The following is a 13,966-nucleotide window of genomic DNA, read 5'->3' as shown; positions in this document are numbered from 1 at the left end:
AACAATACATAAAGCATAGCTGTATAAGTGCTTTCCAGCACAGGGAGCCCCCTCGGTTTAATGTTATACTGAAATATTTACAGTCTTTGACCACGCAGAATAAGCAGGAGAATATTGACAGCAACACAGCAGCGAGCAAGCAGAGTTAAATCCTGAGCCACTGAAGCCAACAGGAAATTTCTGAGGGAGCTGGACTGGATCATTGTGTATTACCTCTTCACAGACATTTTAAGGACATATATACTGCTTTTATACTGTACCCCAGAGCACAGCGCTGCTGTACCTGAAAGCCTGCAGCTTCAAAGAGAACAAAGGACAGAAATGTCCGCCTCTCCTCTTTCCCTCGCGAGAAAAACCCATTCATTTTTAATGTGATTTTCTGCCAGTCCATCCCCTGAGCTGACTCACTCCGAGGTCAGGCGAGCACCGGTGACACGTGGGAAATGGCAGGGTTCCACGGCCAGGGAGGCGGGGGCAGAAAATGGGACCACCACCCTCCTTCGGCAGCGCCCAGCCCCTAAACCCTAAAGTTAGCTGTATCGTCACTGCACCCCAAATGTCCCAGTGCATGAGACTCCTGGTATTGGGTGAAATACATCAAGCTGCCATGACAGGCTCCAGGTAGGACAGACGATTACTTGGAGTAGCCTCTGTGAGCACAGGGTCCACTGGACAACACCAGTCTCCCTGCCACGCACAACCCCTTCTCCAGATTACAGGTCAGATGACTGGCTGCATCTGGTACCTCAAGTCAAGGACTGAAAGTGGGTGAGACACAGGTGGGGCAAGAAGGGAGCGAACAGCAAGTCTGTGAGTTGACTGGCCTGCTTTCCACCTTTAGCCCTCAAGAGATGAGTAAAGATTTTCAAGGAATTCCTTAAGTAGTTTGATTGCCAAACCCATTTGTATAGAATCATCATTGTCTCAAAGCACCGAAGTATAGAAGAAAAATAGACTATGAGTAAAAATGTAGCAAGGGAAGAAAAGAAACAGGAAAGGAGAGTGGAGGAGAAAAAATAGCTTCTTCAGAGGAGATAAAAAGAAGGAAACAAGAAGAAAATACCACTCTGAATAGGGAATATATACATAGTACCTTGAACAGTCTCTACCTGTCAAGGTCCCACACAAGAAAGATAGGATCATCCCACCTACCTGTGACACCTACATAATGAGGGCTATACTTGAGTTACTCAGATTGCCACTAAGCTTACTGAAGAGAAACAAACACTTCCAGGGCAAGCTTTGTCTTGTCTCAAAGAAGTTATCCAGAAGATCTCAGTATTTCTTCTCTCCACTGGCTCTAAACTGAGCCTAAACAACCAGCTCTATGTGGACACCTATAGTACAGACACCTAAAGCTAGTTGTAGTTAATACCACAGTGACATCCCAAACACTCCTGCATGGTCTCTTCTGCTTCTTGATGTTTGCTGGGACTCTTGAACATCATGTTGCCCACTTCTCAGAGAGAGGTGCCCATCACAGACAAAAGCTGTCACACTGCCAAGCTGGAGATCAGCTGAATGCTTGGGAAACCAGGACCTGGCACACCACAACACAGAAGACAAGTAAGCTGAGATGTCTTGGGACATCACTGACATGCATTGCCAGTTTCTAGCCATAAAGCCAATGTCTGGGCAAGTAGCAACCAGTGTATTCCTCCCACTGTGAAGACTTTGATAAATCATGTAGAAACAGCAACTATGTCCACTTCAAATTTGTCAAATACAACTGCCTGTGGTAATCTGTCCTTCACAGGCTGGGTTCAGCTCTTGTGTAAATCCACTGAAGTCAGGGAGAAGTCATAAAAGGAACAGAGCACAAGTCCTGGTAGAAAGACAATAGCAGGCATATTCAGTAGCATACTAATTCAGTTCACTAAATTGGGCACTTTCCCACTTTATTTAAATAATTATAGTGAAAGAGACATTTATAGAATGAAAAGTTTGGAACAAAGTTCGATTTAAACAAAACTGAATGAAATAAAAAGGTACATTTTCAATTGGCAGAAAGAAATGGGCTATATTTGGATTTTGGTCAGAAATTCAAGGACTGTTTTTATCGCCTCTAAATATGGCAGCAGAATTCTGAGGTCCCTGGTACTGGAAGTGATTCTGGAGGCTCATCTTCTTCGGAAGAAGATTAGGGTAATTTTCCACACATTTATGTTTATTAATAGAGGGGGGAAGAAAGATTTAACTGTCTCAGAATTGATGGAAACTTGTAAAAGCCTCAGTGCCCAGAAAAGCTTCTGTCCAGAGCTTGTACTTGCCACTCTAAGCAGCATCTTGCATCAAAGCATTGCTGTCTTCAGTCATCCACCTCTTCATCCCAAGAGAAGTTGAAAAGTTACCAGGAATTCCTGATCCATTCAAGAATGCACTTTTGAATCTGTTTTCAGGCAGGTATTCCAGTAAAATGATGCTGAGTTCAATTCACATGGATGAGCCGGGCCATGAACGGTGATGGTCCCAGTTTATGTCCATGGTGGCCTTCCAAACGGGGCTAGCAGAATCTGCACACCCTTGCTGAACAATGACGTGGCTCAGCTATTTCCTTTTTTGGGGGCTGCCGGCCTGACTAATTGCTGGCATTCAGTATTTTTGGATGGATTTGGGCCAACAGCCAAGTGACCTTGAGCTCATCATGTTCTGCCAGCTGCTCTGTGATGTTGTCTGCCTACTTCTCAACCCCCTCCCTGTTCTCACCTGCAGAGCGCAGGGGTGTCAGCTCATCCCGACAGGACAACTTCCCTTGCCCCCTTCTGCCCAGCAGAGAATGGTCTTCAGACAGACAAGGCCACATTTTCCAAACTTGTTGACTTCAGTGGAATAACTTCAGGTTTTAACTGCAAAACAGACAGAGTGGGCATGTGCAGTGAGGACCACTGATGTGCTAGTGGGGAGCTCTGGGGCGACGTAGCTCTTTTAACACTTTCGTACAATCTCGTGCCCTCCACAACACCTCTGACCTGCAGTTCCAGCAGGAGACACTTGACAGGGCCGAAGAAGCAGTGAAAATGGGAACATTGCCATGATCCAGAGGTGCAACTGCAGCTCTTCTAGGCATACTTGAGTCACCTTCAGCTCCCAGCTCTGGTGCTGACAGCAAGCATTTCTGCACAGACTGTGCAACTCTGCCCAGGACGCTAGGTGAGCACTTGGCTGCAGATGTCCTCAACGTCACAGCTCCCTTGTTATCTGTACTCGAGCCAGGAAATTTCAGGTGAGCTCAGGACAGAAAGGCAAGCCACAGTCCGCCTCTTGAACTGCACAACAGCAAAGGTGTAAACCAAAATGCTGAGTACATGGGACCTCTTGGTACTTTGGAAATGCAAGTGCAGTTGTTGGCACAATGGATGGAAGGGATGTAAACAGACTACACATCCCTCCTGAAAACCTCCTGTATATCTACACATGCACCAATCTCCCTGTGAAACAGCATCAGGTTAACTACCTGCATCCATAGAATCACAGAATCATTCAGAGGCTTTTAAACCTTGTGATCTTACTGGAAGAGGAAAGCTGAAAGCAGGGCACTTATTTATAATGAAGGCATTTACAGAAGCAAGTCTCTTTTATCTCTTTACCGCGTGGTACCGAATAGAGCATTCTGTGAGCATGTGCATCAGATAATTGTGAAAAATGTATCTATCTGCATTATCTTTGTTAAATATCTCACTAATGTGAAAGAAAGACTAAAGGGCATCTGTCAAATGTAGTTGTGAGGCAGGAAAAAAAATCTCTCATGTTGGATTTCTTGAAACCTTTAGGCTCATGATATTTTTGTTGAACAGAGAAAATGTGATCAATGAATCATTAGGAGTCCTGTGCCTGATAATGGAGGTCAAGAGTACCCTTTGATGATGAGTTTAAGATGCTTTTATCAACCTGTCTCAAGATGGTTGATTGCTTTCTAATGTGATGAGACCCTCTCCAGCACTTGAATTTTAAATATTTAGAGATCTTCATTGCCAAATGCTTCTCAATAATGCTCCACAAAAAATGAATTATGGTGCAAATGAAACTCAAGGTAGTTTTTAGTAAAACCAGAGAGATTTCAGTATTCTGTAAAGACTAATCATGTTTTACAAAGTACTTGCTAAAATAAAGGTAATTAATAGGAAGAGACCTGGAAATGAATGAGGAACTAGGTGGATCTCATTTTCTTTTCACACTAAGTTTCTAAGTATGTAAATACACTAATTTCTAATTCTAACTGCCTCCAGTTAAATCCTGGCTCATTGTAACAGTGCATATGTGAGAAGAAATTAATTCATCTACGCTCAGGTCCTAAGGAGCAAAGCCATTTTCAGCCTTGATGCTTTCTGATACAAAATCTATCTTGCATCTCATTGGCTATATAGATTACATTCACATTTGCTTCACAATTCTGTTACACAGTGAGAGAAGTGCAACGTGATGTCTGACTAAATGAGAATCAGGCCATCGCACATAAATTTTCACTTCTTTGTCAGGATCCCAATTCCCATTTCATTTACACCAAAGAGAATCACAAGTAAATCCATTTAAATCCACTGGACTGTACAAATGGGAAAACAGAGTAAGGAAGATCTTATTAGAGGAGATGAGCAGCAGTGTTTCATATTTAAATGGCTGCATGCTTTGTAGAGTTAGAATAGATAAGTTCTTGTTCATGCACCCTTTTCAAAACTCTGACAACTTAGGCCTTCTTCTTGAAAGACAGTTCCAGTATCAGTTCTGAATTTATAAAAAGGAGCAGAGCACAGTTTTTCATTAGGTCCTGCCAGCCCCAACTACTCATGGTATATGAGTTTCCTGTACCCTGTTTTCACCTGGTGATAGAAGACAAATTATTAAGTCACTAATTAGGCTGGTAGCTGTTCAGATTCATATGACTTCACTTTATTGTACAGCTATGTGACATAATGCTCAATTGTCTCATCTGCCATCTGCTTTGGTGTCAAGATGTGCTTTTTTCCGAGTGACATTCTGTTGTCAATTGCAACATTCTTGACATTTCTAAATGTCTTTGTTGAGAAGTTTGTGGTCTACTTCTTGTTTCTACAAGAAAGTGTTGTTGATCACCATCAGTACTATGGGACTTGCTGTTTGTGGCAGCCAGAGGGATCACTCACCCTGCCATTTCTAGGCAGCACTCTAGAAACTTCTGAAGCTCTCCAGTCATTTTTCCCAATTCCCTGCCAGTTTCGCTTCTGTGTGAAGGACTCAGAAGGCTTCACTTGCTCTGTTTGCTATTTTGCTCTTCACTTGCTCTACACATTCAATATTCTTCTGACATTACATGCAAGTATGACATCAGAAAAATTAATGTTGGTCATGAGGCCATAGTCATCTCATACAGGTCAGGACTGCAAAGAGTTAATATGTTATTGAGATGCTCAGCTTACTGTTCTCAATTTTATTTCATATGGACTGGCTGTGTAGTGTACTATATTATACTATGTACTGTATTGTATTCTATAAGGGGGAACCTCTCATTAGGAAGCAGTTGTGCACAAAACTATGTTATACTGGCTCATGAGCTGAATATGAATCAAGTGTGTGATGCTGGAAAAAAAAAAAAAGCCAGTCTTATTCTTTGGGATACTAAAAGGATGGCCATTGGCAAGACCTGGGAAGTATGTGACTGAATTTCATTTGGGGTATCAAAGCCTAAGAAAGATGTAGGCATATTTGCAAGCTTTCAGGGGAGATCAACAAGAATAAAAAGTCTGGAGAACCAACAACAGACAAGGATGGGTTAGAGGCACAATTATCATCACTGCGATTTCTGGAGGTCCTTCCCATTTGCAGTGCTGCAAGCATGTGATTTTTAAATTCTCAGCTCAATCCTTCCAGCCCACAAACACCAATGTGTTCTCTTGGGCAAACTTCTAAAGATTCCAGGGAACTGTAGGGAATAGGCGGGAAAAGCTGCCTTGCTGAGGGCTCATTCACAGTGCCCATGTGGGTATGTAACACAAGTTACAAGGATGTTAATAACTGTCTGATATCTGCAAGATTTTTTAGGCCTTACACATCCTTTTCAACAGCTTAGCCTGATTGTACCCTCTGAGGGTACCTAACTGTATCTTGCAGATACTCAGACAGTTATGAACATCTTGAACCTAACTAACTGTGCTATAACTGTACCCTCAGAAACAAACAACAGAGCAACTCTTTGGTCTGATGCTGTAAAGCTGTGGCTCTCTAATTAGTCCCACTGACAGTCTGTGCACAAAAGCAGGCTCGGATATCTGGCAAAGCTGATGTAACCCAAGGCAATGCCAAGTCACACCTGTCAAGGATCAGGCTGTAGACCTGTACTGTAGCAATGAGAGAATTTGATTCGTAAAAGCTTTCAGGATCAGGCCCTGCGTAGCTTTCATAATGCATTTAAATAACTTCTCTTAGACACTGCAAAAAAAGTAGTTTGTACCATACAGAAAAAGGTCACAACAGCACTTACACTTCAACAAGAGGTAATTAACATATTATTTGGCCTTTCATTTGTCACTTCTTATAAAGTGATGTACACAGCCAGCAGTTACACAAGGACTCAGTTGTACTAATGTTAGCAGAGAAAAATTTCATTAAGAAACTCTAAAAGTTGCATGGAGGGGCTATTAAGTAACACAGAAGGTATTTGCAGGCTTCCACTTTTTTACTTTAAGGTTCATGCTGAGAATGAATACACAAAGTTTCTTTGTGGGGCACTTACCATAAGACACGTACGTTTAAACAAAATATACATAAAATAATCTGTGTTCTATTGGCGTATATGCTCCTTCATTTTGATACCACGGTGAGAATGCAGGGCCTTCTGATTTTTTTTGCTCAGTGAGATACACTATTGGAGGATCTTGCATTCAAAACTTGCAGTTAAATACATACCTTGCTTCAAACACCAAAATCAGTAGGGCTTTTCATGTGCCTGAATACCTTCCTGAATCAGGCTGCAAACAACAGTTTTCCCACCTAGTTTAGCTAAAGATGAAGCTGAGAGATGAAGCAAGGCAGCAGCTAACACACGTTCTTTGTCCAAACAGCTCTCATCTAGCATTAGCTCTTATTATCTTGACAAGCCCCACTCACTGCCCACAACACATGGAAAACCTGACTCAATTTTGCTCATCTCTGTCCTAACTAAAACAGTAATTTAATGGCATGATTTTAGTGCTGCTACAGCAAAAGTTTGCTAAGGATTTAAAGTTAAAATGTGTCTTCTGGACTCTGAAAGCTCTATCACCCCATTCGTTTTTAGACAGAAGCATAACCTGAAAGCAACTTCTTAAAAATTGTCATGCTATCACCCTGAAAGACAGCAGAACGAAGAAGTATTTCAAGTGATTTTGGGGACTTGTACATCTGGGCATTTTGCAAAGAGCAAATTTGCAACAATCTGTTGAATTTTCCAAAATTATAATGAAACCAACTCAGAATCATAGCCTGTATCCTGTTTGATCACATCTCAGCAAAGCTGTATACAAAAAAATTGGTGGTTTTCTAAAAGGAAGGGATCAAAGCTCTAGTTCATAAGGTTCTTAAATTCATGCTTAATTTTATCTGCCTGGGTTTAAACTTCAAAATCCAAACAAAGGAAAATGCAGGCAGTTAGCTTGCAAAACAAACGTACCTACCTGAAGGTAGGGAGGAAGGCAGGTTTACAAGCATATTGTAGTTCTATATGTATGCAATGTTTAAATAGTGTAATTTACGTGGAAAATGCAAACTCAAATGTGAAAATATAAAAGCAAGATTAATTTTTTTTCCAAAGGACAGCAATCAATATCGCAGTCAAAGTGCATTTTTCCTACCGATAAAACAAAGATCTCATGCCACCTTGAAGACTACTGCTGAATCCACTGAGATGATGAACACAAATCTTTGAATTTCTGATCCAAAACCAGTCTTTTTAGTAACAAAGATATTTGATAGAATCCATCTACTTTTCTTTTTGTTCAAATTGTTTGTTTAGAGGGTTTATTTAGAAGACACACGCGTAGTGTCAGATGTTTCCATCATAATAACTCATAGCCTGAACAAGAGCATCTCCCAAGACCTGTGAATATCCTCAGTCCAGTCCTAAACCATCTACAGGTTTTTTTTTTCTTTCTCTAATCAGCGAAAACATAATGAGAATACACTTTGTCTAGAGCTGGTTTGCACAGCTTGAGTAAATTGGAGTGAAGGAAAAGCTGCAATCATTCAAACCATTCATTTAAAGAGATGTTGCTCTCCTCCTTCTTCCCTACTGATCCTCTAAAACTCATTTATGAAGTATTTTTCCACTTAGCTTTCCTCTTCTTTCCTCTACCCTCTCCAACTGTAGATGTCTGTATTTTCATTGATGTAGGACACAAAGCCCAGTAAAGGCCTTACCAAGTGAGTGAAAAGCAATTGCTTTCCAATACGTAACACTGCCCACACCAAATGTACAGCTGGGATTTTCCATGATCCTCTAATTGATGGGTAACATCAGTAAGGGTTGAGTCATAAGCTTAATTCACAACTCAACTATTTCTCAAACTTACCATCAACTCTTTCTCAAACTTACCATCAACTATTTCTCAAACTTACCACCACCTGTTTCTCCCACTTACCACACCATTCAAACTTATCGCACCATTTATATCAGTGCATTATAGAAAAGTTAAGCCTGGCTTTCTCACGCAATTTCATAGGTACTTTTTCCAGGTGCCCAGGAGTGCTCTGTAGACCTGCAAGAGAAATTCATGCTCTGACACGCCTCAGCACAGCACACGGCTGTTCTGTCCACTGACAAACTAATCCAGAGACGGGCTGCGGACTAGATCATGGTTGCCCCACAAATCAGGGGAATTCAAGCTCAGGACATCACAGAAATAATTAGAAATACTAATGGACATGATCAGGGTAGAGCAGGGACTATGAAGAACAGCTTCAAATACAGGAGCAATTAAGTAAACACAGTAGAAATAATAGGCCTTGGAGATGTAGCTGAAATGTCTGCATTAACACTGTGAAAAAGGAGGAAGAGCTAAAGGGAGCTAAAAGGGATGAGAGGAAAACAAGACTCCAGGTGACGGGTTACGTGGAGCACCTCCGAGGCGCTCCGGGTTGGGTCTATAGGGAGCAAGGCAAGTGCTGGGAAGCCCAGAGAGGAGGCTGGTGCAGGATCATCCTCAAGAGAAAAGGAAGGTGTCCTTTCTCAGAATTTAGAATATTTGGACAGCTAGAGAATGCGAATGCCTGGCCCTGTGAATACTGTAGAGAAAGGAGCAACAGCACAGCACAGCAAACGCTCCTATTTCCATACAGCAACTCGTGCTAACAGGTAGTCCCAGTGGCAAAGACTGAACATGAGTTGTATGAGACATCTGCAGGTTTTAAACCAAGAGTTAACAGTACTGTAAGATTAAGTCATTCATGCACCCTTGGCTAAAGAAGCAAGTCTTTTCTTTTGTCCCTTTCATTTATTACGTGAAAATATTTATTTATTTTCATTTTATTGCTCCGAACTACTGCTACACACAGAATTGCCCCACCCCTGCCTTAAAATTTCTCAATAACTGAGGAAAATCACAGACTGAGCAGTTCCCACAGTCCTGCAGAAGGATTCTGGAAACTGAGATTCTATTCCATCTTACAGGTGTGTCCCTTTTCCTGTAGTGCAGCAGCTGATGAACAGAGGCATGCTGCAGAAAAGTAAAAGAATAAGGATGCGCTGTGCAGAACAGCTGATTTGGTTTTGTGGCAGCACAAGGGAGGCTCTGAACAGCTCAGAGGATCTCATCCCCTCCAAGGACCCAAGAGATCTGACTGCAGATTAGGATGAGGAATTTCCTGCCCCAGCTCTGAGGACTCTGATTCAGCAGCAGCAGGGAGGTTACCTTGGGACAGCCAACATCATTCCTGCTCCCACTTATCCCCACCACCACCCCTCTGAGATGCTCCCAAACCCTTTGTGGGAATGACTGAGCAACCTATGTAGCAACTGCTTTAGTTCATAGTGTATTATGATAAAGTAACACCAAAGTGCTGCCCATTTCCCTTAATGCACCAGGCTGAGTGCTCTGGTTGCTACAGGGGCAGTTATGGGAGATCTCTGCTGCTACATGAGCAGTTATTCCACCTTTACAAGACAGACTTCTCCAAGAAGAGGTTTGGTAGGCTGCTGTAGACATGAACCACGATTGCTCCTCCAAGGGAAGCCATCCCTGCTTGTGAGTCAAGCTGTGGCTAATCCCCTCAGGGACAAAGCCAGTTTGAGAGATTGCTGTTCCCTCTCAAACGCCTAGCCATGCATTCACACTCCCACCCCACCCCAGCAGCTACCTCCCTCAGCTATGCTGATTCAGCTACCTTGTGAGCATGGTCTAAAACCTGTGAATTCACTGTGTCAATCTCTAGGACTTCTTTTTCAGTGCAAGAACTATTTTAACCGAATCTGTTGTCACTGGGTAATGATGTAGAGTCACACCCTTAGGCTGTATGACATTCAAAATGAAAAATATTTGTTTAACAGAAATTCCCCTAATTTACTCTGAACCACAACATACATCTTAGGTACAAGCTCATACAAGTTTACAGATGATTCTTGTCTTACGTGAGTCACCTGTGGTTACATGTGGTTGAAAAGCTCCCTAATATCTTGGATTGAACCTATAAAGTGCCATATTCCTTTGTACAAAAAGATCTAAACCAAGACTTTTTTCCCCTTTCATTGATAACTGTCAACTGAAAATGTATTAGCAAGACCTTGAAGTGACTGCAACCGATGTAACTGAAACATCAAATTTGAAGTGCAGCACTTACTTGGACACCTACAGCGTACATTATCAAAGCAGCTTGTGGCAGGCATAGTTGCACACACAAATGCTTTTGCTGCTTCGTGGCAGGACCTACATTGTACATTCCCCATTCCTCATCACACCACCTTCAACATGTATTTCATCACGTTGGTGTTAAAGGTAGCTTTAAGAACAAAATAGTCTGAAAACACATTGAGGACAAAATTCCATCCTGACTCATCAGCCTCGCTGATGAATGGAAATGTGGAGGATGAAAGGTTACAAACCGAGTTTGGGGAGCCGTTTCCTTGCTGGCTGTCAAGTAGTGCCAAGGCTTTGAGGACACCTTTGGCAAGCAGCACTTCAGCATACATCTCCACATCACCCAGCAAGGGTTGGGAGAAGATCCAGGCAGTTGCGGTCCGTGAAATGGTTGTGGTGTGTGTATGAAATGATGCTTGGATCTATGCCTAGCCTCAGGTTGAAAGTTCCACAAGAATTCACTGAAGAATCACGGTTCTAAATGCATTGCATTGTCTTGCTTTGAGACCAGGTCTCATCCTTTATCCTTTAGCAAAAATCAACATTCAGATCTCTCTTGCACGTGTGAATGCTGCATAGGCTGAATCACATGCATGCAGTATGTGTACATGCACATAAAAGACACAGATTTTCTATTGAAAACATGTCCCAAGAAGCCTTTTCTAAGGCCACTGCTGGAAACTGGATCGTTTCTGATTCACAAAAGCATTAGAATATAGGAGCTGGCACGGTCATGGCCAGCAGACTACAGAGATTTACCCTACTCTTAGATTCGTGGTATTGAACCTCTTGCTCCATTTGATTTGTCTTGTGTCCTTCTGTCAACAAAAATCAATAGTGACTATGGCACACCCTTTGTGTCATGGATGAAGACTTACATGTTCCATCTTGCTCCCAATGTCAAAGACATTTCCAAACATGAACCCAACCCAAGAACAGAGGAACCATTTTTGTTCTTCTGGTTGCAAGTGTAGACTTAATCAAGGGAAAATCTCTGTGCATGACAGATTTCTTCTAAAAGAAGGAAATGTGTTCATTGGCTTTTTTTTAAACTTGTAGAAGTAATCTTCTGTCAAAAAGTAGGTCTACTCTAGACAGGTGATAAGAAGAACTGACCCTAGAAAAAGAACACATTACTATGTTGCCATTCTTTCCATCACTGTCTGATAGTTCTCACTCTGTTAATTCTCCTAAAAAACACCTAACAAAGCCAAGCCACACCATTGCTGGTATTTCTAGTATTAAGACCATGCTACGAGAAAACTTTCTCAGAGAAATCAGGTCACTGTAAAGCTCATAAAAAAGCAAACCACATCACAATCTGTTTTCAGCCTGATTCCCTAATGCATAGCAAGATAGGCATCAAGCAGTTGGGAAGACCTCAAATTAGCTTAGCTTTGTTTTGTTTACCCCAAATCAGTTCAGTGAAACCACACACTCACAGCCAGTCAACTGATCAAAATAGATATGGTCTACCAATCACTTTCCACAATGCCTGCAGTCATCCAAATCTCCCTGTTATCTCAGCAGCTATCTAGGTTCTGGCTTCTGAACCAAAATCAAGCTCTACTCAGTATCCGCTTGTAAATGCATCCCCAACTACCCAGTCTTAGGTTTTGGGACCACAGCTACAGCCTCCTGAGTTCCACCTTCACAGTTTTTCACAAATACAGCATTCTGCTAAAATCACATTAAATCTTTGGACAGGAAATCTAATCCTGCTCATTTACAAACCAACCAGCAACGTTTTTAAGCATGTGAGCACACATAGTATCATCAACATCAATAGGACTTGCTTAGAATTAAGCATGTCCCTTAGCCTTACATTGGTGAAACCATGAGAAGGAACTACCCATTACCTGTAATCAGTAATTTAACTCTTTCTTGAATAGTAAAAACTGTGACTACCAGGTGTATTTTTGTTACACTGTTGAAGTCAACCCTGATATTCGATAAAAGATGGCGACTCAGGTCTTTGCAATTTTTTTATTCCTTACAGACAGTTTTTTCACATTATATGGACTAGTGAATAAGAAAGAGTCTTTGCTGAGCCAAATTTTCATGCCTGTACTTCATTATTTGGACGGCAAAAGCACTTACATGTCCCAGCAAATAAGATACATGCTGAAATACATGAAATACTTTTTACAGTCGTAAAAAAAATGTATTGGGAAACAGAATTTGGTCCACAAATGGTTGTCCTTAATTTAGCTCCAGTGAGCAAACAACTTCTCCCTTATAGGAAGAAATCCCACAACATAGATTTTTACTTCAAAGTGTACTGAACAAAGTGAGTGGAAAGGAATGACTCGGAGACAGTGTGGGTATTTTAAGGGCACTTTCTACTATTTGCCAAAATTACCACCACTTTGGGTTTTCCTGATGAAAGTGTTCTTCACAATGATCCTCACAGCAGGCTTATGAATCAGTTGAATCATCTTGTAACTACATCTACTGCCATCCAGAGGTAATTGGCAAAAGTTTGAAGAGTAAATCTAAGTTAATGGTATTGCTAACAGAGAGACACGAATACTGTACATTAGAGCAGTTCCTACCAAACACAAACTTAAAGCTGTAGCCCAACTGAACAGAAACTACAAAAATAAAAGTTAGGTAGGATAGTTGTTTATTCTTTTCCAACAGAAAAACAAAACCAACAGCATATCACACTGATGTTTTAGTTCTTTTGGTGCATCACATATATTCTACATTATGCTTTCTATTAACCTTTTGGACAAGTGTTTCTGCAAATTACACTCTGCCATCTTATGTTTTTCATGCAGACCTCAACTGTGGTTAAAAAAAACAACAACCCAAAACCCTGCAGCCTTCTTCACCCCAAAGAAAGCCTGCACTTTGCCACAGCATCCAAATTCTGTCTGATCCATCTCACAGTAAAGAAAATAAGCAAACACTAAGGAATTAAGCACAAACACACACACCCCACGGCATGTATTACTGTCGTTCATACTGAAGAGACAGAGAACCTCATGGAAAGAGAGAGTAATGATGCAATTGTTTAAATATCTATGGATTGTGAGTGCCCACAGTTAGGGATAATTGCTTTCAAGTCCTATGGCTGAGCACTCACAAATCCAGCCACAGACAGTTTGAGAAATGTGATATTTGAGATTCTAAAACTAGGAACCCAAAAGCAGAGATTATCAAAA

The sequence above is a fragment of the Haliaeetus leucocephalus genome, unplaced genomic scaffold (genome assembly GCF_000737465.1).
Source record: "Haliaeetus leucocephalus isolate CR32 unplaced genomic scaffold, Haliaeetus_leucocephalus-4.0 Scaffold506, whole genome shotgun sequence".
Classification (NCBI taxonomy): domain Eukaryota; kingdom Metazoa; phylum Chordata; class Aves; order Accipitriformes; family Accipitridae; genus Haliaeetus; species Haliaeetus leucocephalus.
The sequence above is the reverse complement of the archived record's forward strand: the minus strand, read 5'-3'. Positions refer to the sequence as shown.